Source organism: Rhipicephalus sanguineus, chromosome 1 (genome assembly GCF_013339695.2).
Source record: "Rhipicephalus sanguineus isolate Rsan-2018 chromosome 1, BIME_Rsan_1.4, whole genome shotgun sequence".
Lineage (NCBI taxonomy): Eukaryota > Metazoa > Arthropoda > Arachnida > Ixodida > Ixodidae > Rhipicephalus > Rhipicephalus sanguineus.
Genome location: NC_051176.1, coordinates 274514013 through 274539373, shown reverse-complemented (window position 1 = coordinate 274539373; position 25361 = coordinate 274514013).

Below are 25361 nucleotides of genomic sequence, written 5' to 3'. Positions count from 1 at the left end.
CGGGTTTCGTAAAGCCCTTTGCTACGAAACACAATTACCGTTCACGACTTGCACACTAACCTTGACCGTAACATGCAGACCGACGTAATCTTTCTAGACTACGCGAAATCTTTCGATCAAGTTCCTCACAGCCGACTTTTGATAGAACTTTCACAGCTGCACCTACACCCTAACATTCTTTGATGGATTGAACAGTTTCTCACTAACCGTTCCCAGTCAGTCTTTGTTAATGGTCACCTATCTAACTCTCTCCCAGCCACATCAGGCGTTCCCCAAGGTTCTGTCCCTGGTCCCCTTCTATTCCTAACATATATTAGCGACTTGCCCGATCATGTATCCTTCAGCATTCGCATGTTCGCCGACGACTGTGCCATTTATCACACTATCAGTAACCCGCATTATCAACTAGATCTCCAAGCAAATCTTAACAGCGTAATTAATTGGTGTAATACATGGCCAATGACCCCTAATCCTGCTAAATTCAAGCTCGTGCCATTTCCTCGATGCCACAGCGTATATCGTTCCTAGTATTCTATCGTTAACACCCCAATTGAATAAGTGCCATCTTATAAATATCTTGGAATAACTTTGTCTTATGATTTATCATGGGGTACCCACATCGCTAATATAATTTCAGCATCCAATACAACACTCGGTTTTCTCAAGCACCATCTACGCTCAACTCCCACCACACCCCGCACGTGTAAAATTACCTGCGCATAAATCACTAATTAGACCAAAATTAGAATACGCATCTGCCATATGGGGCCCACATCAAGCATATTTAATCAATGCATTAGAAGCAGTACAAAATCGTGCCGCTAGATTCATTCACTCATCTTATTCATACGACATCAGTATTTCATCTTTGAAAGCAAAATCTGGACTGTCACCCGTTTCTTTGCGTCGCCGCACTGCAAGTCTCGTGCCTTAACATAAATTCTTTCATTCCTCGCTCAGCTACCTTATATAAGAGCCGCAGCGCGCAAATCTCACCGTATCATCATTCATTTCAAGTTGCCCGCCCATCATCGCGTACTACTAATTTTTCTGCCTCATTTTGACATGACCGAACCCAGCCCCAGCCCGGCCGGGCCCGTGGTTCCAAGCTCAGGCCCGGCCCGGGCCCAGCCCGGTCCGGGCGTCCATTACTAAACTTATCCTGGGCGCGCGTGTTCATGACCAGGCCCGGCCCGGGACCGCTAGAGGATATTAGTTGTTGATGATGATTATTAATGATGCCTTGCGCTTTGTAGCGGGCGAATGGACGGAAAATCCGGTTTATACATGCATCGAAATGTTGCTTTGCCCGCGGTGGTAGCTCAGCGGTTAAGCTGTTTCGCTCTTAAGTCCTATGACGCGGGTTCGATTCCCGCGGCCACGGCGGTCACATTTTGATGGGGGTGAAATGCAAGAACACCCGTGTACTTATCTTAGGTGTTGTTGTTGTTGTTGTTGTTGTTGTCCTCTGTGCATGGCTCACACCCAATGCAGGGGATTGGCCGAGTAGAGGGTGAATTTTCCTAATATTATCTTAAGGGTGTCGTTCGTAGAAGCTATTATTAACTAATCTAATTAATTTATGTTTCAATTATTGGTAATGAAATATTTACTTCGGCAGAATTTAGATAGATATTCTTTTAGACTGTCGAATGAATTCCTCAATGGCGAAGAAAACATCCCTGTTGCTGTATCCCAGAGTGGTGGCCCCAAAAGAAAGTATAACCGGCTCCGATACTTCCAGGCCCAGCTTTCGAAGAGGTGGTTCTATGATTTTTTTCCTCAGAGTCGTGAACCGTCGACAGGATAAAAAGAAGTGATCGATTGTTTCCTCCTGATTGCAGAAGAGGCACAGTGGGGAAATCGCTAAACCTGCTCTATGTAAGTAAAAATTGAGGGAGCTTACGCGGCAACGAAATTTCGTCATGACTACTTCCATTATTCTTGACGTGGATAAATCGCTGCGCCAGGAAAATGAGAGGTGCTTATACTCTCGAGAAGCAGTCAATGCTGAGTCTGAGAAACTTTTTCTGAACGTTAGTGAGCGAAATCTTGCCATCGTGATGTAAGATGTTAACGGGAAAACAGGAATAATTGGCGCCAAAAGCGACGCCTTTGCTAAAGAATCGGCCATTTCATTTAACAACAAACCTTTGTGTCCTGGAACCCATATTAAATGAACATATTGAAGATGAGCGGGAACTAGTACCTTAAAAAGCTTTAGTATGGGCGTTTCACCAGATTCGGAAAGAGAAGAGCATACAGATAAAGAGTCGGTTACAATTGCAACTACTTTAACTGAAATACTTAACTTGCGTAAAGCTAATATTATTGCCATAAATTCGGCTAGAAAAACCGGAAGAAAATCAGGCAACCGTAATGAAAAAGACCAGTCAAGTTCAGGACAAAATATTCCTATGGCAGCTCTTTCCTCTGATTGCGATGCGTCCGTTGCAATAACAACATTCGTTGGTAGAGTACTTAGGTGCTCTTGCAACAGCCCATCTAAAATACCATAAGGTAGTAATTTTGCGTGGTTCGGAAAAATATCATGGTAGACAATTACTGGAGAGTTATGTTGCATAATCATAGGAAGCACATCACGAATTTGCACATTTAATGAATCAAGTAGCGTTTGAACAAATATAATTTGCGGTTTGCGGAATCTTGGCCAATGCTCGGAGAAAAATAAGTCGGGATCGGAGATGAAAACTATTTGAGTATGGTTAGAAGGGGAATCGTACAACCTTAAGGGAAGTTTGTACCGTAAGAAGGTTAAAACGGCATAAAAGGGGAGGCGTTCGCGCTTCCAGGTATAGAACAGCATTTGCAACGTATTTTGGAAGGCCTAAGCACAGCCGTAAAGCCTCTCGCTCTAATAGAACTAGTGGCCGAAGCTTGTATGCTGGCGCACCGGAAAAAAGAACACAGCCGAATTCTAAAACCGGCCGGATGTACATTTTGTATACCATCAAGAGTGCGTTCCTTCTCATACCAGATCTACGGCTGCTCAACCTGCGCAAAAGCCCCATTGCACGTGCTCCTTTTGTCGCGACATATTCAATATGAGGGCGCCAATTTAGATGTTCGTTATATATAACTCCAAGGTATTTTAATGAATCCACTTGTGGAATATCCTGCAGCTTGTAATTAAGAGATATGTTCACATGGTCATTAACAGGGAAAACAAGAATAGCACACTTTTTAGAATTCAGACTCAAGTGTAAACCATCCAGCCAATTTTCAAGTTCACTCAAGTATGCCTGCAAAATATTGTAAAGACAATGTATGTCATTGGCCATAGCAAAAAACGCAATGTCGTCAGCATAAACATAAGTTTGCACCCCTGGTCGAATGAGGATAGTACACATCAAGATGTTAAATAATACTGGTGAAAGAACTGACCCCTGAGGCACACTTCGCGTTTGCTTGTGTTTGCCGGAAGAAAAGCCATCTTGGAAACAATAAAACTCTCTTCCGCTTAAGATTTCCGTCACCCATGCTACAATATAAGAAGGGAAACCGTGACACCGCAACTGATTAATTAAAACGGAATGCTCAACACTATCGTATGCTTTACATATGTCCAAAGTAACTAGAGCCGCGTGCTGCTTTTTGTGCCGGGCAATGTGAAGTCGACTTTCAAGGTCTATATGTGCGTGCCATATTGAATATCCAGATCTAAAGCCAATTTGACACGGGCTCAACAATTGTTTTTCATTAATAAATTTTGTTATATGACCATGGAGGACCCTTTCGATAAGTTTCATTACATTAGATGTTAATGCAATCGGTCTTATGTTGTCGAGATTATATCCTGCCCCTTGTTTTTTAAGCAAAGGTATAATTTTGGCAATCTTCCAATCATGAGGTATCCATGCCTTCCTAATGGAGTAGTTTATAAGACCTAAAAGGTCATTCGGGTACTCCTGGTATATTATCTTTAACATTGTGTTTGTAATTCCGTCAGGGCCTGATGCTGCACTTGGCAATTTTAACATGGCCTGATCTAATTCGGAAGTCGATACTTCTAAGTAATCCGAAACCGCTGGTGTATAAACATAATTAGGAAAGCGTGTTGTGAACCTCTTTTCGAGTCCCTGAGCCAATAGATTTAATGATTCTTGTAATTCTTGCGCGGTATAAACTATTGAATCTAAATTCCCTGGTATTGGAATTCTCTTCCTACAACGAAGGAAATTAAACAATGCCCGTTTGTTTTTCGATTTAGACAAATACTCAAAGTGATTTTTATCATATTCCTCTTTCGCGCGTGAGACAGTACGTTTAAATGTGGCCGCAATGAATTGATAATCCTTCCAATTTTGTGGACTCTGATTATGTATAAGACTTTTCCATGCAGCTTTTCTTCTTCTGTAGTCCCGTGTGCACTCCGTATTCCACCATCGACTAGTTGAAGTATTCTTGGTTGAGGCCGAAGCAATAACAAATTCCGATGTGTTTTTCGAGATTTCTAACACTGAGCAAACGTTCTTACCGAGGTCCTCATTTCTACCATTGGAGAGTGCCTTAATATTAGAACGCAAGCAGTCTTTAAACTTTTTATAATTAGCCAATGTTTTCTCTTTTCTTTTAATTGACTTCACTGGACATGCAATTTCAAAGTACACAGGAAGATGGTCACTATTTGAAGCGAAATCAATTGTTCTCCAAGACTTCAGCGGAACACTTGAGCTACAAAATGTCAGATCTAACACTGACCGTGATCGACCACGAAGAAATGTAGGCTGCCTCATATTTAGGCAGGCAAGATTTTTATGTGTGATCCAGTCCCACAGAAGAGTACCAGCAGAGTCTGTTCGAAATCCCCATGAAACATGATGGGAGTTGAAGTCACCAGTAAGAATTAATTCAGTCTTGCAGCTGGCTAGAACACTATCTAATTGTTGTGTATTATGCACGCCCGTGGGAAAATAAGCGTTTATAATGGAAAAAGGTCGGTATCCTGGCATGCTGAGGTCTATTGCCAAAATTTCACACTCCGAGGACATTAATTGAAAAGCCATGCTCGCTGTGTGGCAAAATTTGTTCGATATCAGTATCATTACACCACCACCTAGTGAAGGGCGATCTAAACGAAATGTTCGAAAATTTTTAATATTATAATTTTTATTGGGAGTAAGCCAGGTTTCTTGCAATGTTATTATGTCGGGATTTAATTGGTTAACTAAGCAAAGTAAATCCACTGAAGCAGAAAACAAAGAACGACAATTCCACTGTAGAACTTTCAAGGTATCTATGTTGATGAACGAATTACTTCAGCAACAACCGTTTCCAAGATACTTTCTTTAATAACTGGATTGGAATTAGCATTTCCTTTCTTGGGTTTTGAACTTCGGCAAGGAGAATTTACTGGAGATCCAGTTCGCTTATGACGCCTGCTATCATGACTAATGTCCATCTCATCCTGTGACTCTACTTCAATAGAGGTGGAGGGCTCGGATAGAATAGCCGTTTTATCTGCTCGGGGTTTCCGCTGTGGGGCTGAATTAGACGTCTCTGCTGCTACTGCTGCTGCTGCACAAGATGTTGGTTTGGTCATCGGTACTGCAGCTGTTGAAAGTAGCTGTGTCACTTGAGAGCAGAACACTTGCGAGACACACTCAGTTACAGTTGTGATTATGTGATCCATCGCCTTCGACATTGCTTTTTCTACTGCTGCCTCAATGATTGTCAAAAGTTTTGTCTCATTTAAAGGGTTTTGCCTCGCAGTAACTCCAGCATATCCAAAGGCCCTATCCTTAACAACTGCTATAGATTCTCGCCGCGAACACCGGCGTCTGTCCATTATTTCGAGCAGCTGAACTTCATTTGCTCTTGCCGTACAACTTGAATAATCCGCGGGATGGTTTCCTCCACAAAGAGAGCACTTTTCTATCTCGGCAGTGCATTCATTAGACGGATGATCGTCACCACAGACACGGCAGCGTGAACTTGATTTGCAACCACCTACACTGTGGCCAAACCGCCAACAGTTGCGACACTGAAGAGGACGAGAAGCAAGACGTTCTACTCTGAAAATAAGTGGCCATATTTTCAACTCTGATGGGCAAGAGGTGCCGGCAAAGGTAGCAATAACCGATTCCGTGGGAACTTTCTCACCATTCACTGTGCGGTTACACCGGTATACCGCTATGACCCCAGCATCAGACAGCTTCTCCAGAGTCTCAGTTGGTGTTAGTCGAGAGTCTACTCCGCGAACGATTCCCTTGGTGCATGCTACCACGCCACCTCTTCCAAACTGACGTACGTCGCTTATCGATTGGAAGTGTGGTGTCATGGCTTGAAGCTCCGCCTGGACAGCTTTCGGGTTGTTGAGCCTGATAAAGCCGCCACTCGAAGGCACCAGCGCGACAGGGATGCTGCTAACACCACTGCGGAAGAAATACTCCAACGGCAAATCATCATTAGGCAAAGAGGCTGACCAAGGGCTGTGCCCTTGGCCAGGAGACGAATTAGACATTAGCACGGATTCCGTTGCCTAAACAAATAATGTGTCGTGACTGAACTATCACCGGCAAAATTCACCCAAGACTCAGCCAATCCACCGGCACAGAAGCAGAAGGTTGCCGCGTCAGACCAGCTTCGAACGCACGTTAGAGAACTCCTGGTGGTTGAAATTAATCCGGCCTGCCACGTAATCATATCGTGGTTTTGACACGTAATACCAAGGAATATAAATGAAATGTGCTGTATGTGTCAACCTCAAATAGAGGACCGAAATCTTTATTCCTCCCATGGGAACAACCATGATCTGGTCCATTGTCAGTTGTGTTATTTTTATGCTGGTGCGCATGTATTTACTTTGATCGTACGATTTTGCCCTATCAGGAGGTCATTTAGCATATATATATATATATACAGGTGAATTCATGAGCATACAGCATAAAATAAATGCACCAGTATAGGTATAATGTATCTATACTGGCGAAAAAAATAAATGGAACTTCAACTGTTTTTCTATTTTCTTTGCTAAGCTTTACTAAGAGCCAGCTCTTTGCACGTGTCACTTCAGCTTGGCACAGAATGCGTTAGACCATGCAATGCATAACGTTCGTGTGCGCTCGACGGCGCGACTTAGGCCTTTTAATGAGCGGGCCCGAGTCCGGCCCGGCCCGCAGCCTCAAGCCCGGGCCCGGCCCAGGCCCGCACTTTCAAGCCCGAGCACAGCCCGGACCCGCCGGAAAACGCCCGGGCCCGTGCAGTGCTCTAGTCCAGCCACCAATGGAATCGTGGGTAGAACACGGATTTTAAATGCATACAGCATTCGGCGATCACTTAGTCTGGAGAGAACCCTGCAGCAACAACAAAAGAAAAGATTGGCCACCATCCCGCCCTGCATGCGAACGGGAATGTCCAGCGAAGCTGTCCAAACAGCTATCAAACAGGGGGGTTATGTTTTATTATTACTTTAGAGTAGTGGTGGTGATAATCGCTTTGTTGTCGCTGTGGTAGACCGTGATTAGTTCCACGACCGTTTTCAGCAAGACAAATTTGTTCCTTCCGTCGAGCATTGTATTCACGGTCTTCTTTTGGTGTCTTTAATTTTCGTGGTTTACCCATGGCAGTCTTAGAATGAACTGAATGAGTTGCTAGACGGGTCTCCCTTTTATATATGAAAGCGAGAAACTCACGCGGAGAGAAAGAAGGGCCATTTTACGTCATTCGAAGCCCTCGCATGAAGTGCAAAGCAGCTGCAACCTAATCTTTACGGGGAACGCGTGGGAGCTGCTCCCAATGTTCACAGGTGTCTTATCATCCATCATGCGGTTTTGATGCTTGTTTTGTGGTTTTCTTTATTGAAACGAATACTGCGCTCTATGCTGTGCGCCTGATTGCAAAGAAAAATATGCCATTTTCAATTCAATTTTAAAGGGCCCCTATACCATCCGGAGGTCTAAATTTAGTTGTGGTGTTGCAGTTGTGCACGAGTCTACAGGGAACGCTAGCGGAGTTGCACGCGTTCGCTCGTTTCGCTCTTTCTTTCGCTACGCTGCGTTCGTCGGCTCATCTGTCTACATCTCCGAATGCGCTTCCTCAGCGTCCGAGGTGAAAACGCAAGGAGCGCTCATCTGCTAGCAGAGGAGCGCGCGAGCGTCTGTGGTGAGTAGTGAGAGAGAAATGAACTTTATTTTGACCAGACTCTTTGTACTTCAGCCCTAAGGTGGGTCACTCTGCTGACGACGAGGCTGCGGACGCTACGTTACGACGGGCTTACAAGGCAGCCCTTAAGCTCCCTCTAGGAACCTCTAACAACAAACTTTTGAGTCTCGGCGTTCACAACACATTTGAAGAGTTACGAGAAGCGCAACTGGCCACCCAACTCTCCCGGCTCACGCAGACTTCTACCGGCAGGGACCTACTGCGGCGCCTTGGGCATATGGGCCTCCTTCGAGATATCGCTAAACAACAGCCTGTTCCATCAAACCTCCAAGCAACCCTCAAGGTTGCCCCCATACCCCGTAATATGGATCCTCAACTCCATCATGGCAGGCGGGAGGCCCGAGTCGAGGCTCTACGGAAACAACACTTAAATAAGACGAGCGCAAGATATGTAGATGCAGCGCTCTACACTGGTAATCGCAATAAGGCTGTAGCCACGGTGCTCGACCATCGTCTTCGCGAAATCACCAGTGCATCAATCCGCTGCTCTTCCATTACTGAGGCTGAAGAAACGGCCATCGCTTTGGCCATTGCCACCGGCAACCACCAAAGGTGGTCACTAGATATCCTCACGGACTCTCAAGCGGCCTGTAGAAATTTCTTGAATGGGCGAGTCGGTCAAGCGGCGATTAGCATTCTCCGTGGTGCACCAGATCCCAACGACACCCTTGACACACGAAACCCCATCATCCGGCACAGGATAATATGGACGCCTGGTCACATGGGGCTGGAGGGGAACCAGGAGGCAGACAGGGTGGCTCGAGGGTACACAACAGACCGAGCACCTCATGACCCGGCCTCCGAGGAGCCTATACCGGTCCCGTGTGAGTATGCGGCCATCCTAAATCACTACAAGGGACTCAGACGTATCTACTCCCTCCCCCATAAGAAGCTCACAGAGGAGGAAGCTACCAGCTGGCGCTTAATACAGACCGGAACGTATCCCAACTTACATTTTCTCAATAAAATGCACCCAACAGAATATCCTGCGCGCTGCCCATGGTGCTCTAAGAAACCCACATTAATACACACTACATGGACTTGCCGGGCCATCCCCGGCCTGCTCCCCATTGACCAAGCTAGTGTGGAGTGGTGGGAGGAGTTGCTGGCCAGCGATAACCTTGATGATCAGATCAGTTTGATCGACAGAGCACGCAGGGTGGCAACTGCCTGTGGCGTCCTGGACTGAGGGCAGCCAGCACTGCTAGATGGTACTTGCGGACCAAGCATCACAAACCCCTTTCTGTTAATAAATGTTTTTTCCTCCTCCTCTCTAAGGTGGGTGGCCTCCTCAGTCCAGGTAGCCAGACCAATCGTAGCTGGTTGTCAGGGTCTTGCGTCACCAGCAGAGCCTCCCACTGGTCTTCTAATTCTTTATCTGTATCCGCTCCTTCCTCTTCGTTTTCCCTTGGGGGGTGATGACGGTGGTACGTCCGGATTGTTCGTGCACTCCAGCACCATGTGGCGCTGGGTGTTGCGCGTGTCCGGTGGGCAAAACTTGCAGTCCCGCCTGTAGGTCCCTGGATACATTGCGTGCATCAATGTTCCATGCGGGTATGTTCCGGCCTGGAGTCTTCTCCAGGTCACCGCTCCGCTTACTCCCTACTCAGACTCTTGTGTGCCAGCGGGTACCGCTTCCTCTGCTTCCTGTCATGCGCCAAAATATCTGAATACTTCTTCGGTATGCTTTCATCCCCGTTGTGACAGCCGTCGGTACGTGTTCTCTGCATGTCGGATTTGCCCAATATCTGTGGCACATATGCGCTATAGGAGTTTTGTGCTGACGCCACGAAATTTTCAGACCAACGAGAGGTATAAAGCTTCGCTGTAAAAAGTGACGTCGCGTAAGATAATTGTGCTGCGAGACCGCTATTCGATTTCTCCACGGGACACCTAATTTCATTTTTATTGATAACGTCCAAAATTTTGATGGATAGCAATCTACCGAACAATGGTCGGAATGAGCCAGTGAATGATTCGCATTGCACAGCAGTCCGAAATTACGCCAAACGAAGAATTTCGCCGGAAGTTTTCCGGATTCGCCAAAGCACAACTAAAGCTCGGGAAACCTGATCGCTGGGATCTGGTCCCCCCACCCGCACGGGCGCAGTCTGTCCTAAACTTACCAACCTTAACGTGACGGCGCCCTCCTCTGCACTCGACATAATTAACCGTTACACAACAGCCCTCGCGGTTGATGCATGCAGACAAGGGCAGGCATGATAAAAAGCTACAGTGAACTAACTAAGGCTTTCTATCTGGCCCAACGGAGTTTCACTCCGCCTATCAACAGGTTATACAGAGCCCGAGCTACCACCTGGCGGCAGTTACATACTGGTACTAATCCAAATAGGCTAACGTATCGCAGATTCTACCCTCAGATCTATCACTATACAGCACCTGCACGGTATCGAACCTGCTACACTCACACGTGTTCCAATGCTCGCGGAATGTGAGGCAAATACTAACGGAATTAATCCCGTTGTTCTATCGGCGAGGTGAGCCGAGGCCCTGCACTGCTCACAGCTCGCCCACCAAATCTGAGCCGTCCAGCAGGCCCACGAAGCGGCGACTAGGCAAGGCCTGGACGTCCCGACGTGGGAGACATCAGCCCGGGTCATCAAGCTGCAAGACGCTCAATAGAAGTTTTTACTGTATTGAAGAGGAATACCCAGCACCTCCACCAAGATACAACGCAAACACCGGGCTAAAAGCGGTCGTTGCATCGGAATAGTATCAGCGAGAGCTGGGCGGGCGCAGTCAGCGTTGCAGCAAACAATGACTAGGCAGCTCCGTTCGTGCGTCGCGCAGGGCTGGCGATGAGGCTGCAGCACTTGGTATTCCTTTTCACTACATTACCAACAAAAAATGGAATGAAAGAAGCAGAACCGGTCCCATTGCGTATTAAGCGCTGAACCTGGATACATAAGTTTTAGCACTGCTGATGCACGATGATCAGGAAGACTATAGCTCAAAGGAACGATTCACGCCCGTTGTCTCGACACTCAGTGTGGACACGCTTTCAGTTCGTCTCGCAGACTGTTTTTAACGCAGCTGTTGCGGCTGGCGTCTCACATCACTCTCAACACGACGCGTTGCACTGCAGTTACCAGTTATTGCTCCCGAAAATGTGAATACATTATCAATGGACGGTACCGAGAAAGGACTCTTTCTTATCACCTGGTCACGTTCGGCCAATATTGGTATTAAGGTTAAGAGAGAATAGCATTGGTATATTATTATTACAAGTGAAATATAATGCACGTGCATAGAAGGGCCATCCTTCAGAGGTGTTTTGTTAATATTTAATGGCATTTACAAATCAGTTTGTACACTAAAGAGCTGCTTGTAAGATGTTGGCCAATGAGAAGCAGTTCTCAAGTGGGGAAAAAGCTTTGCGGATTCGGCCCCTTGGTCTTTTTGACCGGAACCACCACCGCTCAATCGATCGAGACCTCGTGACTCAATATTCAAAAGTCAAATGAGCATGTCGGCGACACCTTCCGTGGTTTATATGCAGCAGAATCCTTGGACGACGACGCGAAGATAGTTAAGCTCGAAGGCTGAACGTATGTCCCCTCAGTCCATTCAGCAGGCATTGACTGATAAGCCACGCTTTTTTTTAAAAAAAGAAAAGATTGCGAAAGGCCTCCGCCGGTGGCAAGTATACAGAAATCGGGTGCCAAATTCACGTGAGTAGCGTTGATGGAGGCCGCGGCTTCCGTGGCCACTCATTGGATTCGGCTCTCGCGCGTTGTGTTTGCTCGGGCCGTTCGCGCCCTCGGGCTCGCCCGGGGAGGTGCGGGAAAACGCGCGGCTAGACCTGTTCGGGGTTCCTACCGCGCGCGCCGCCGCACCCCATTGGGATGCAAAGCGTGTCTTCGCATTTCGCTTTCAAATCGACACGCTGGGCGCAACGAGGCGGATAGCGAAAAACCAAGAAAGGCAAGGCGGTTTGCTGCAGTCGCGGAATACTGATGACGACGCCCCGGCCCGGTCGCAAAGTTTCCGAAATTATCGCTCGGAGCAGGCGATTAGAGGGGCGCAAATTCCGCCACCGGCAGGTTTCGACGCTTTTCCCCCCTCTCACCGCGGTTCTAGCTTCCGCGACGCCCGCGAGCTGTTCAGTCAGTGAAGACCGCATATCGGCGCTCCGCGCCTGTTGCCGGGCTCTTTGTTTCTAATTTTTGTTACGTCAGCAGGATCCTTGGGCAGCCCGAACAGCCGAGTCCACGACTGCAGCCGAATTGTTTGATGAATGAGGACGGAAAGACTGCCAACAAGAGAGAGGGACAGCGGGACGCATCGTCACTGTTACACGCAGCGTCGAAGGCACGACGCCGTGTGCTTTAAGGGACGGATTATTAATGGTGAGCCGGTGAAATATTCCAGCTGAAATGTTGACTGGGCATCTGTTATCGCAGAAGTGTAGATGTTTGGTAGCGCAGATGCTAGACAAGTTGATGACAATGACCTTACTTAGCCCCGCCACGGTGGTCTAGTGGTTATGGCGCTCGACTGCTGACCCGAAGGTCGCGGGATCGAATCCCGGCCGCGGCGGCTGCATTTTCGATGGAGGCGAAAATGTCTGAGGCCCGTGTACTTAGATTTAGGTGCACGTTCAAGAACCCCAGGTGGTCGAAATTTCCGGAGCCCTCCACTACGGCGTCTCTCATAATCATATCGTGGTTTTGGGACGTTAAACCCCAGACATTAGCGAGTTTTAGTATAGCGGGAAACGCTTACGTTAGCGTTAGCGTGCGTCTCAACGCTAACGCTAAAACAGAACGCGCTGCGTGCCAACTGGTGGTCTTTTAGTACAGCGGAAGGCATTCCCGCTAATGCTAACGCAAGCACATACGGCGCCATCTAGACATAAAAGCACTAAATGCACTGTAGAATCCACAAAAGCGCCACCAAGTCGAGCTGATCCAAAGTCACCACTGTTGCGTCTCCATGTCGCGTTTGCAGAAGTGTTGAGTTCTGACACACTGGTTTCTGTCGACATGCCGCGTTCGAGAATTCTTCAAGACCCCTATTACTTGGCCTTTTTAAGCTGGGACGCATCACGCGTCACATTCATGCACTGCCGCGAAAGGCATCAAGGGAAACGACGCCTGACATGTATCTGCTTGACTTGTGGCCGTATCTTGGAAAGAGGCGACTAAAGACAGCGTCGCCATCTCTGCGCTGCTACAGAAAACATGAGCGAATCTTACAAACAAATCTTGCTAAGCCTTCTGCAGCGCAAATCCACTTTGTATCTCAAAAAACGGAACTATTTTATCGGCGGTAGACGGTTGGCGAAGCCTCATTACTCAAATCTAAATCAAACACGAACATTATTAGGGAATGAATAAGTTTAATAATGCAGGACGACGGCTACAAAGATTCGAAATGGACGGCTCTCGCTGCAACAGGCACCGCCGTCTTGCCTTACGTACGGGATCTCTTGCGTGCGTTAGCGTTGAACGCTATATTCCAGAAATAGCGTTCGTACGTAAGAGCTCGGGCTACGTTTACGTTCTGCTCATGCGCAGTTAGGAGCACGCAACGCTAACGCTAACGCTAAATCCTTGCGTTTGCTATTTTCCGCTATACTAAAACTCGCTATTATTAATGACCTTGCTTATATTCAGGAGTTGCAACACGACCCCGGGAGCAGCATATGCAAACGACGATATATAGATTCAACTCTCCGTTCACGATAGATGCACCGCTGCGTTTCAGTCGACCGTACCACAAATAACTGCAGTGTGCAACCTGCAGCGTGCACTTACACGGGGCGCGCAAGCAGCGCTTTATTCAATGCCTGTTTAACTCAGTTGTCGTGCAATATTATATTGGAAGGTATCGTCTCGCGCTAAACTCGAGGACGCAGGTTCAATTCACGGCCACGGCGACCGCATTTCGATGGGGACGAAATGCAAGAACACCCGTGCACAGTGGCGTACCAACTCGTTCGCGAGTGGGGGGGCTGGCGTCGCTCACTCTGTCAGCGACACACACACACACACACATTATATATATATACAGGGTGTCCCAGCTATCTTTAGCCAAGGGTTAAAAAATACAATATTAGAGGCAGGCGAGTGGAATCTGTTGCAAATTGCTCACAACCACCTTGCGCACTACGGACAATTTTTTGTTTTGTAATTAACTAATTCGTTAATTAGGATTATTTACCTAAATTGCTAAATATTGATTTTAGGCAAGAAATGCTGCTTGCAAAGTTCGAGGGCGTCTTCAGAAACCCCAACTGCACTATTTGCAATAAAGAAAGTCTCACGTAAACCATTTTTCCCAAGCTGCAAAGAAAGCCCGCGAAATACAAAAAGGACCACGTGACTAGCGCATTCGCGCGCCGCAAGAATGCTGCCCTCAGCCGTGGTTTGAGCGAACGAAATCAGCTGCGGCCGCGACACGCCGGCTCCGCTGCAGCGGTAGGCCGATAAGTTAAGGGTGGTTTCTTGGCCCGCGCTCGCTACATCTTGCACCGTCACGCGCGCCAACTTGCTGGCAACGGGCCAAGAAACCACCGTTAACTTATCGGCCTACCGCTGCAACGGAGACGGCGAGTCGCCGCTGCAGCTGATTTCGTTCGCTCAAACCACGGCTGAGGGCAGCATTCTTGCGGCGCGCGAATGCGCTAGTCACGTGGTTCTTTTTGTATTTCGCGGGCTTTCTTTGCAGCTTGGGAAAAATGGTATACGTGAGACTTTCTTTATCGCAAATAGTGCAGTTGGGGTTTCTGAAGACGCCCTCGATCTTTGCAAGCAGCATTTCTTGCCTAGAGTCAATATTTAGCAATTTAGTTAAATAATCCTAATTAACAAATTAGTTAATTACAAAACAAAAAATTGTCTGTAGTGCGCAAGGTGGCTGTCAGCAATTTGCAACTGATTTCACTCGCCTGCCTCTAATATTGTATTTTTTAACCCTTGGCTAAAGATAGCTGGGACACCCGGTATATATAGAAGCGACATTTGTCTTTGCCACTTGCTCACGCCGCTTCTTATCTACCGTACGAAGATAAGACGGACATAGCCCGCCGCCTCTCCTGCCGCTGTTCTTTCCCTCCCTCGTTTTGTCACTGTTGCTTCCTTCGTGAGTTCTCGCTTCCTTTTTCTCTCTCTCTTTTTTTGAAAGTATTGTCTGGCTCCCAAACTGGGTGGGCGGCCCTTGTGCAGCGGGTTCGGCAATGGCCGTTTCATTTCACTTACATCCTTTGAAGAAGGCTGGTCCTCCAGCCGAAACTGTCAGGGTAAAATAAATATTTGTTTCCTATATTGTAGTACGAAATCTTTCACAATTTTTTATTACGGTAGCCAGAAGAAGTTCTCCGTTATCCATCCTATATATATATATATATATATATATATATATATATATATATATATATATATATATATATATATATATATTATATATATATATGTATATTACAGTGAAGTTTATAAAGTACACTCAAATTTAACCTGATCATCTGAGCATTGCATCGGCAAACTTCCCAGTCTTAGTTTGGCGCTGTAGATACGATGAGTATGAAGAACCTGCTATGACTGTAGTATTTAAATTCTCACTTATTGAACAAAACATGTGGCTGACAAAGCAAGGTACTTCGCAGAAGTCTTCAGGATAAGCAGAGTGCCAATTTCTTTACTATTAGAGCACTCTAATATAAAGTCTTTCTTAAGAAGAAGACCAAGTTCAGTCGATTAATACTTAAGCAAACCACTTTGAGCTGGTTGTGTATAGTTATAAGATTATAAATGACTACGAAATTATATACTAGGTGTCGTTCCTTGCCCTCCTACTTTTCCCAGCTTGGGGGGGGGGGGGGGAAGCGGTGGAGTGGCCCTTTACTCCTCCCCTCCGTTCCTCCAAGTAAATCACCTACGTAAACTGTGTAAGCTCAAATTTTCTTTTAATAAATGTGGGCGATTATAACTTTAAACTACCCCGCATTGTTTCCTTCCGTATAGGTCGTTGGCTGTTAATGATTGAGAAGCACACGTTGTTGGGCTAGTCGGTTCATGTTCATTCAGAAGCCACGGCTGTGGCTATTTCGCGCAAAGAAACAACAAGGGAAAGGTTCAGGGGAGCGCAAACTTTCGTCTCGGGAAGGGATTGGCGTTTACACACGAGTTGCCGACCGATGGTGCCTTGCAGTTTCTGGATTTGAGCATCAACCTGCAGGAGCGCCACGCCTTTCGGCTTTATCCGCCTAGGTCAAAAAAAAAAAGAATTGCTGCCGTACGAGTCGGCGCATTCTAAGACCGTGAAGAGGGCCATAGCCAAACACTGTCTAGAGTCCGCACTAGCAGGTCGTGCTCACACGTCATGCAGAAGTGCTTTCAAAACCAATTGGATCGGTTGACCTTGGCTGGTTTCCCTCGCACGCTCCTCAATGCCGTCGCCGAGTCGCTCCTCCAGAAGTTCAAATGTGAACACCGCAGTGCTGGGGTTAAGCAAGGGCGGGGAACGGTGAGACCTAAGGTCGTCCCGTATATGCACCGGATTTCACACAACCTCAAGAAGGTTGCAAACAGGCACGGCGTGCCAATTGTTTTTTTTCGCGCCACGGAAGCTATCTCAGCTTTGCCCACGTATACTAAATGATGGGAACAAAAAAAGTGGCTGTGGCAAGAAGCACGCAAACTCATACACAAAATGTGCCACCGGTGTTTACGAATTTCCGCTCTCCTGCGGCAAGACATATGTCGGCCAGACGGGAAGGTGCGTGAATGAGCGTGCGCGGGAACACGAGCTGTCACTAAATGGTAAAAATGGGGCACATTTGCCGGCCCACTGCAATTCCCACAAGTGTGAGCCGTATCTGCATAAAATTCAGATTCTGGGGAGAAGCAGAGACACCACTGCTCGAGAACTGTTGGAAGCTTTTTCACATAAAAGCACTAGGTTTATTATGCATTAGTGACACTTCATTGTTCCTTTCGCAGGCACAGAGCACGTTCTTGCATCGCAGGCTGTGGTTAAGATGTTTCCGATCGTTGTGAGTCTGCCCTTTTGCGCATGTCTGTACCTATGTATTGCATTGCACAAAACGTTATCTGTTCGATGTATGCCTTGCTTTTCCGCGCATGCGTTTGCATATATATAGCACTGCAGTAAATTTGGAATAAGCAGTCGAAAGTTTGCGCTCCCCTGAACCCTTCCCTTGTTGCTCCTTTGTGCGAAGTAGCCACAACCGTGGCTTCTGAATGTTAATGATTGGTCGAAATTTTCTGGTTCATGCTCACAGCACCTGCCCGTAAAACGACGCAACAAATAACGCGTAAGTTATCTACCGCGTAAATACCACTTACGCATGACTGCGTAAAAAAATAATAATGAACTATTTTCAATACGGCGTGTCGTTTGTCATTGGTTCTTCGCTATTCGTCAAAAATTTTCAATGTGCCATAAAATCGCCTCCTTGTTACGCGACGTCACAAGTCTGCGAAAACTCGCGGCGTTAAAATAAAGTGTGCACAATAAGCATGCAGCACGTTACTGTGCTGAACAATAACTCATTTTTTTCAGAATAACCAGTCAGTGTCTCTTTCTGAACGTAATTTAAGAAGGCTGCCTGCCAATCATATTGGCAGCGGCTGCTTACAGCAGCGGGCGAGATGGATTCATATGTGTATAATAGATACTTTCTGTTGTAGTATGACGATGTTGAGCTGTTTTTGCTCGTGTACAACTCTCTGTGAGCTCATCGTTGCTGACAAAGAGGTAGAGAGAGAAATAAACATTTTTAAATGCGAGGCATTTCTTAGCGAACTTCTGCGACTTTGAGCGTATCTATCTATCTATCTATCTAGCCGCCTACAAATTTGTGCTCTCCTGGCCGTTTTGTTGACTGGATTTACACCAAAATTGGTATGGCGAAACATGACGAACATAAATGGCAGGTCATAACATGAAAATCATGATATCCATGTCATGAACGACATGATTTGCATGCCACTGTTTTGGTGCTCTTGCGGCCGTTTCATTAGTTTGCTATATACCAAAATTGGTTTGGCGTGACAAGAGTGTATGACGAACATAAGTGACAGGTCCTAACGTGCAAATCGTGACACGCATGTCATGTACAGCATGACTTGCGTGCCACGCTCATGGTGCGCTGGCGGTCGTTTCGCTAGCTTGATATACACCAAAATAGGTATCTCGCGACGTAACTGTGTGACGAACATAAATAACAGGAATTAACATGAAAATCATGACACGCATGTCATGTACATCATGACTTACGTGCCACGCTCATGGTGCGCTGGCGGTCGTTTCGCTAGCTTGATATATACCAAAATTGGTATCGCGCGACGTGACTGTGTGACGAACACAAATAACAGGTGTAACATGAAAATCATGACACGCATGTCATGTACAGCACGACTTACGTGCCACGCTCATGGTGCGCTGGAATAGCAGGTCACGCATCCTATATATGTAGCAGAATATATGTTTCATTAGCATGGCATATACCAAAATGTACACGCATGCATGTATGACAATGTCGCGATATATGGCGAACTAGATGTCACGACATGAATGACTTCATTACCCTCAATGACAAAGAAGACGAAGTATGCAGCTCTTTGCTGGCTGCTTCGCATTACATCGATTCCCACACTGCGTGGGATCTGCCGATTTTTCAGGAACAGACACAATCCTTTGCAGGTTGACAGCCTTCTTAGTCCAGAAAACCGTGGACGCTGATCATCTCCCTGGTGGGGTAGATCAAGTGACGCGGCAAACTTGAAAGCCGGGCTTCTCAATGTGATCGAGTTCACTGCCTTGTTACAAGCCGCCTCGATCGCTGCAGGCTACCATATGATAAGCAAAGTGAAGCAGGCTAATCGGAGACTAAAGTGGGAATCTATTTTAGCTGTCCTGGTTAAGCACAACTAAAATACCCGACACTTCTGCACACTCATGAACTCACAGCAGCTTGGATATGGAGCAGTGGCGATGCTAATCGTTTTCAAAGAAAGGAACTAAATTTCCTGAAAGAGGAGAGCGTTTGATCGGGCTACAGAACGTTTACTGGTTCCTGCCCATATTTGCCTCACCGATTACTTAAATTTCAGGCCAGGCAGAACAAAATAAAATCATGACAGATTGCTGTAATGCCATAGAGCAGCTGCTGAGTGATAGCCTCCTCTGCAATGCTCGAGCGTAAGGTGCGAAAGCGTGGAATAGGCAGCCCGCACAGCGGAGAGCCTACAGTGCGTGGTCATGACACACAGAGGACAGTCGTCACAGCTTAATCGGAGAACAAATTTTATTACATAATTAGTTTATTGCTGCGTTCAAGTAAAACTTTGCCTCACTTGTTAGTTTCCCAATCCGCGGCCGACAATGACCACTGTCGAAAGTGGAGGGGGGGGGGGGGGCTCCGTCCCCTAACATTCCTCAGTGGGGGGGCTAGAACCCCCCTTGCCCCCCCCCCCCCCCCGGTAAATACGCCTATGCCCACCGTGCACTTGGATGTGGGCGCGCGTCAAAGAGCCCTAAGTGGCCAAAATTTATCCGGAGTCGCCCCACTACGGCGTACCTCACAATGATATCGTGGTTTTGGCACATAAAACCTCATAATAATAATTAATTATATCGAGGCATCACATTCCTCGGCAGTGGACCTCATGATACATCAGGCATGTGATGTCAATGCCCATTCAACGCCACTCATCTTGTGCAACTTCACGTTACATCAAGGCAGCACAATTCAGTCACCGTATTTTTGATCGATCGTTGTCGCCGATATCATTTTTACTCTATTCTGATTGACCATGTTAATGAGCAGAACGCCCGTCGATCACTCCGGCAAGCGGTCACACGGGACGCAACATCACGCAAAAGTGACACCATCAATGGTGTCACTTTTGCGCTTCTAAAGCTAAAATACGGTCTCAGTTTTCCGCCGCAAAACAAGCACACGAGCTTGTGTAGACAGCAAGACGGCACGGCAAAGCTCACCATCTTTTTTTTTTCCTTGGTTCAATACAATAGCGTTATATACAGACACGTTACAACCGCTGCTACTGATCATGTAGGTTTGCTGAAACGTATAGTCCACTTTTCTTTCTTTTTTTCTTGTTGAGAGTACTTCTTCACAGCCGCGCCGCCGGATTCCGCAACACTGCCGCCGATGCGCCCGCGTCTCTTTTTGCTCACGATATCGCTCGCCGTATGCTCAGCTGCTTGCGCGCACCACCGGCCCCGGAACATCCATCATCGAAATTATACAACAGAGTTCCTTTTCTCTCTGTACTCATATATGTGTGTGTGGCAAGCACCGTAGCGAGCTTGCTATACGCTCGCGAGGCGCAATCCTAGAATCAGGCGCGCCGCCACAATGGTGTCCAAACCGGGGCCGGCTGCGGCCTGTGAAACATGTCGCAAGCATTCAACTTCCAGAGTGCACCGCGATATGCGGCCGGTCACGCATGGCGTCTCTCTCGCGCGTGCTGTTCTTTCTGTATACGAAGAACGGCGCCGGTCGCGCCGAGCAATGCGCCGCTGCTGGCCTTCGTGTCCATGTTCCCATCAGCCGGCGTTACTAATGCAGATAAGGAAAGTCAGCCATACGAGATAATAAATGCCAGACGCTGACGCAAGGCGCGAAAGTTCGGCGCGATGTGCGCAATCGACCGACATGCCCGTAAGTGAGCGCGGGAGACAAAAATGCGGAGGTGTGGTCGGAAAAGAGGGTGGTACATTTGGGTGGCGCAAAGCTGAGCGCCCTTGACATCATCGCTGGTGTCCAGCGCAGACTTCGCTCGAGACGGCGTCGCGGCGCTTTCATTTACGGACAATCAGTTAATTGGTAAGTTTTAGCAACTTATGAAGCTACGTAACCAGTGATGGTTACAGTTGATGCGCAGAAAAAGAAATAAAAAAAGAATAAGGAACATGGAAAGAGGCAGAACGTAAATGTGGCGGCCACGTACAAGCGACCGAAGAATAGGTGAGCGTCTGTTATTCGCGCGCTAACAGGGCCTTGCGAACAGCTCGAGTTCCAGCATGTGTACCGGGTGTTTCAGCGACCACTGTGAGTTAACTTACAAAAAAAAAGAGAAATTTCAGACGCAATTATACTTTTTACAGGAAAAGGTGAGCATAACAAGACTGACCAAAAGAAATCCTCCTGACAGATCACTTAGCCAAAAGGTTCGTTCACACCGGCGACTAACAACGGTCGCGCGACCAAGCTTTGCGACTGGTCGCAAATGGCGCCCCGCCACGGTGGTCTAGTGGTTATGGCGCTCGACTGCTGATCCGAAGGTCGCGGGATCGAATCCCGGCCGCGGCGGCTGCATTTTCGATGAAGGCGAAAATGTTTGAGGCCCGTGTACTTAGATTTAGGTGCACGTCAAAGAACCCCAGGTGGTCGAAATTTCCAGAGCCATCCACTACGGCCTCTCTCATTATCATATCGTGGTTTTGGGCCGTTAAACCCCAGATATTATTATTATGATCGCAAATGGCCGTTTTGGTCGCAAAGCGACTGCTTCGGCTCAGTCGCTTCGCTGCTCGATTGTTCAGTCGCGCGACTGCAGTCGCAAAGCTCTGAGCCAATCACGTGCGCAGGAGCAGGACGTCAGCTTATTTTACGGGGCAATGACAATGCGAGCTATATATGAGCAGGCGTGGATTCTATGTGGTGACGAATATAAGTCTCACGCAGGTGTGAACATCGGTCGCTTTTTGGTCGCCAGTCGCAAATGGTCGCGCGACCGGTGCTAGTCGCAGATGTGAATGAGCCTTAACTGACCAAAAATCATCTACCCAACTTTTAATTATCATTCCTTGGCTATCAATGCCGACAGGGCGTTTGTAGCGGAAGGTTAGCTCATGGACAATAATCTTTTGAAACATATCAGGAAGTCTTTATCAGGAAGCACGCTCGCTCAAAGAGTGCTGACTCATGTTCAGCGCGATACCAAAACCGAGCGCTGTCACGAGTTGCAGTAACCACGCCCAGCTAAGGTTAAGTCACATGGCAAAAAACACCCCACGACACAAACGCGATAAAATCTGACGGCGACGAGATGCTGTTGGCTGAACAGACAGGCCCTCATCGTGCAGCTATGCAGGCATATGTGAATCCGTTCGACTGCAGCGTCAGTGTATTTCCAGTAAGAAGCGCTTTCCTTTGTCATTTTCCTTTTAGATGCGAAAGCATCTTATGCTCGGGGCAGTGTCCGTCTTGCGGCGTTCGCACCCATACTGCGCATGCGCCAACTCTCCCCCCTCACCTCGCGTGAGCGCGAGGAGGTGGGAGGAGGTGGCGCGAGCACTGCCTTCGCTTCGTTTCTCCTCTCCCGTTTCTCTCTCTCCGCCACAGCTGTGCGCTCGTATATAATGCGGCGCGCGCTCGCTCCCGTTGCGCTCTCCTTCGCAACGGCGCTATGGACGTTTGCGAAGCTGAACGTAAACGGCAACGCTGGCAAGCGTTGCAATCTCCTTCGCAACGACGCTATGGACGCTCGCGAAGCTGAACGTAAACGGCAACGCCGGCAAACGAATCTCAAAGCTGCGAAAGTGCGCGTTCGCTGTGCTTCCGTCATTCTCTCTCTATACAACGGTGTGCGGAACGCCATGAACAACGTCGGCGTTAGTTGCAGCGGCAGCGCCACCGCCGCGGAGCAGAGGAAGGCTCGGGAAGCCGAATGTAAACGTCAGCGTCGGCAAGCGGTAATTCAAACGCCTCGACAACCACCGTCTCATAAGTCACATACGTAAGAGAAACGGAAACTCGATGCGCACCCCCCGCGATGCTTTCGCATCCCACCATGGTTGCCCGTAGGGGGAGATTATGTGTAATTTTTTTCCCAAGGGTGACAAGCCCGAGTGCTAGTGAAAGCCTCTAGACAAGAACGCCAAGCGTGGGTAAGCTTGGTGCTTCGGCGCCATGCATCACATTCCTGTTCTCCCTGCCTCCTCCGTTCCCCCTCAGCGCAGTGTTTATAGACAAGTTTCGAGCTCAGGCCGACTTTACCATTTGTCGACATCCCACCTCGCTCTTCGACCAGAAAACTTCATCCGCAAATTCAATTTAAACTAGAGTCGGGGTCAGAGCTAGTTGGTAAAGATGAAGCCGGTAAGCGCACCAAGACAAGGACAGCGAAAACGAACACTCAAAGCGCTACTTCCAAATGGCATTTATTGCGAAACAAACCCGCCATATATGTAGTTTCTTCACTCATCGCATGGTAACAGCGCATGCTTAAGAAAAAGCATAAGGAAAAAAAATGTTTCAAATAGCCTTTGTCCTCAAGCATGCGCTGTTACCACGTGATGAACGAAGAAACTACATATATGACGTGTTTGTTCTGCAATAAATATCATTTGGAAGTAGCGCTCTGTGTGTTCGTTTTCGCTGTCCTTGTCTTGGTGCGCTTACCGATTTCAATATGACATTTTATACGTTAAGCTGTTCTAGCCTTTTGAATCACTCGTTATTAACTTCTCATCACCCTTATATACAGGGTGTCCCAGCTATCACGCAACACGATTTAAAAAAAGAGGAACGGCGTTACGCGAAGCAAACGTACAGCATATTGCTCCTTACAGTGGAGTAGCCACTGCTATTTTTTTCGTTAATGAGGTTTAATTAATTAGTCATAACTATATTTGTAACTGGATAAGTACTCACTTAATTGTCAAAATGTCAATGAGGCGTACGTAGACATGTTCAAAAGACATCTAACTGCGCAATTTTTAACAACGCACTAATTACGTGCTCATTTTTTTCCGGCTGACAAAGATAGCCCGCGAAATATGAACACTAACACGTGACTACGCTCCCACCCGCAAAGGAAACATGCGCCCTCAAATAAGCTTACTGCAAACAACCGCTATGCCTGTTGTCCGTTGCGAGAGACAGCGTTCCGCATTTTGGCAAGGGTACAGGTCGGGCGCCAACGATAAGTGTGCAATTTCGCTGGGATTCATTCCGTTCGATAGTACGCCGCAATCATCCATATCTCACGGCCGACTGTTCTCATTGATAACGCGGCAGATGTTCTGATTACGGCCTGACTCTGTAAAACCAAGCGGTGCGTTTCTTCCAGGGAGTGGCAGATAGGGCGATGCGTTTTTTTTTTCTTTCTGCATTTTTTCCTTGATACTGTCTACCTAATAGGGAGCCTGTTTAAGGGCGCTGGTTCCCGACGCGCGCAACAGTCTAGTCACGCGTCACTTTTCATATTTCGTGGGCTATCTTGATCAAGCGGAAAAAATGAGCGCGCAATTAGCACGTTGTTGAAAGTAGCGCAGTTAGATGCCATTTGAACATGCCTACATACGCCTCATTGACATCTTGACAATTAGGTGAGTACTTGTCGAGTTACAAATATAATTATGACTAATTATTAAACCTCATTAACGAAAAATAGCAGTGGCTACTCCAGTGTACAAGGAAGAATATTCAGTAGGTTTGCTTCGTGTAACGCCGTTCCTCTTTTTTTAAATCGTGATAGCTGGGACACTTTGTATACTCGGAATAGTACAAACGCTTCGTGTGTGAAACAACATACATAATACAGCCAACCGAATATTTTTGCTGCGAAATAATCAAAGACGATGTTCTTAATATCCAAACTGGCCGTCTTACAAATGGTAACAGCGCGTCGCGAGGCTTTCGAGAGTATACCGCACGCGGGCTTCCCGGAGTTTCCTAGTCCATTGAGATGAATCACTGCATAGGCGGACCTCCATGGGTCGGTTTTCGGAAGCCTGCCAATGTCGGCGCGCAGAGACGGAGGCGAATGAATGGCCGCTTATGACGACTGATGCCGACTCTCAGCTACAGCCACTTCTCGGAGAATACAAGGCGCTCCTCTGCCCCGTTCCTGTGATTAAAGTGGGCGCGAAAGGCGCGAGCCGTGCTGTTCACCACAGCACAATGACGCTCTAACTGGGTTCATTATCCGGATCTAATTAAGGAATCAATTACTTACGAGAAGACGCTGCTTGAAAAGGTGCTCGCAGCGCGAGCTTCCTTCGGACAAAGGCACGGCATTTTCGCGTCTCGTGCAATTTCATCCGCCCTTTCTCACGGTTTCAAAAGCTCGTGGGCTTGGCGCAGCGCGTCTGCTGCAAACGCGGCCCGCACACACTGCTATTCTAGAAGGAAACTCTGCCTCGGCTGCGCGCGCTTT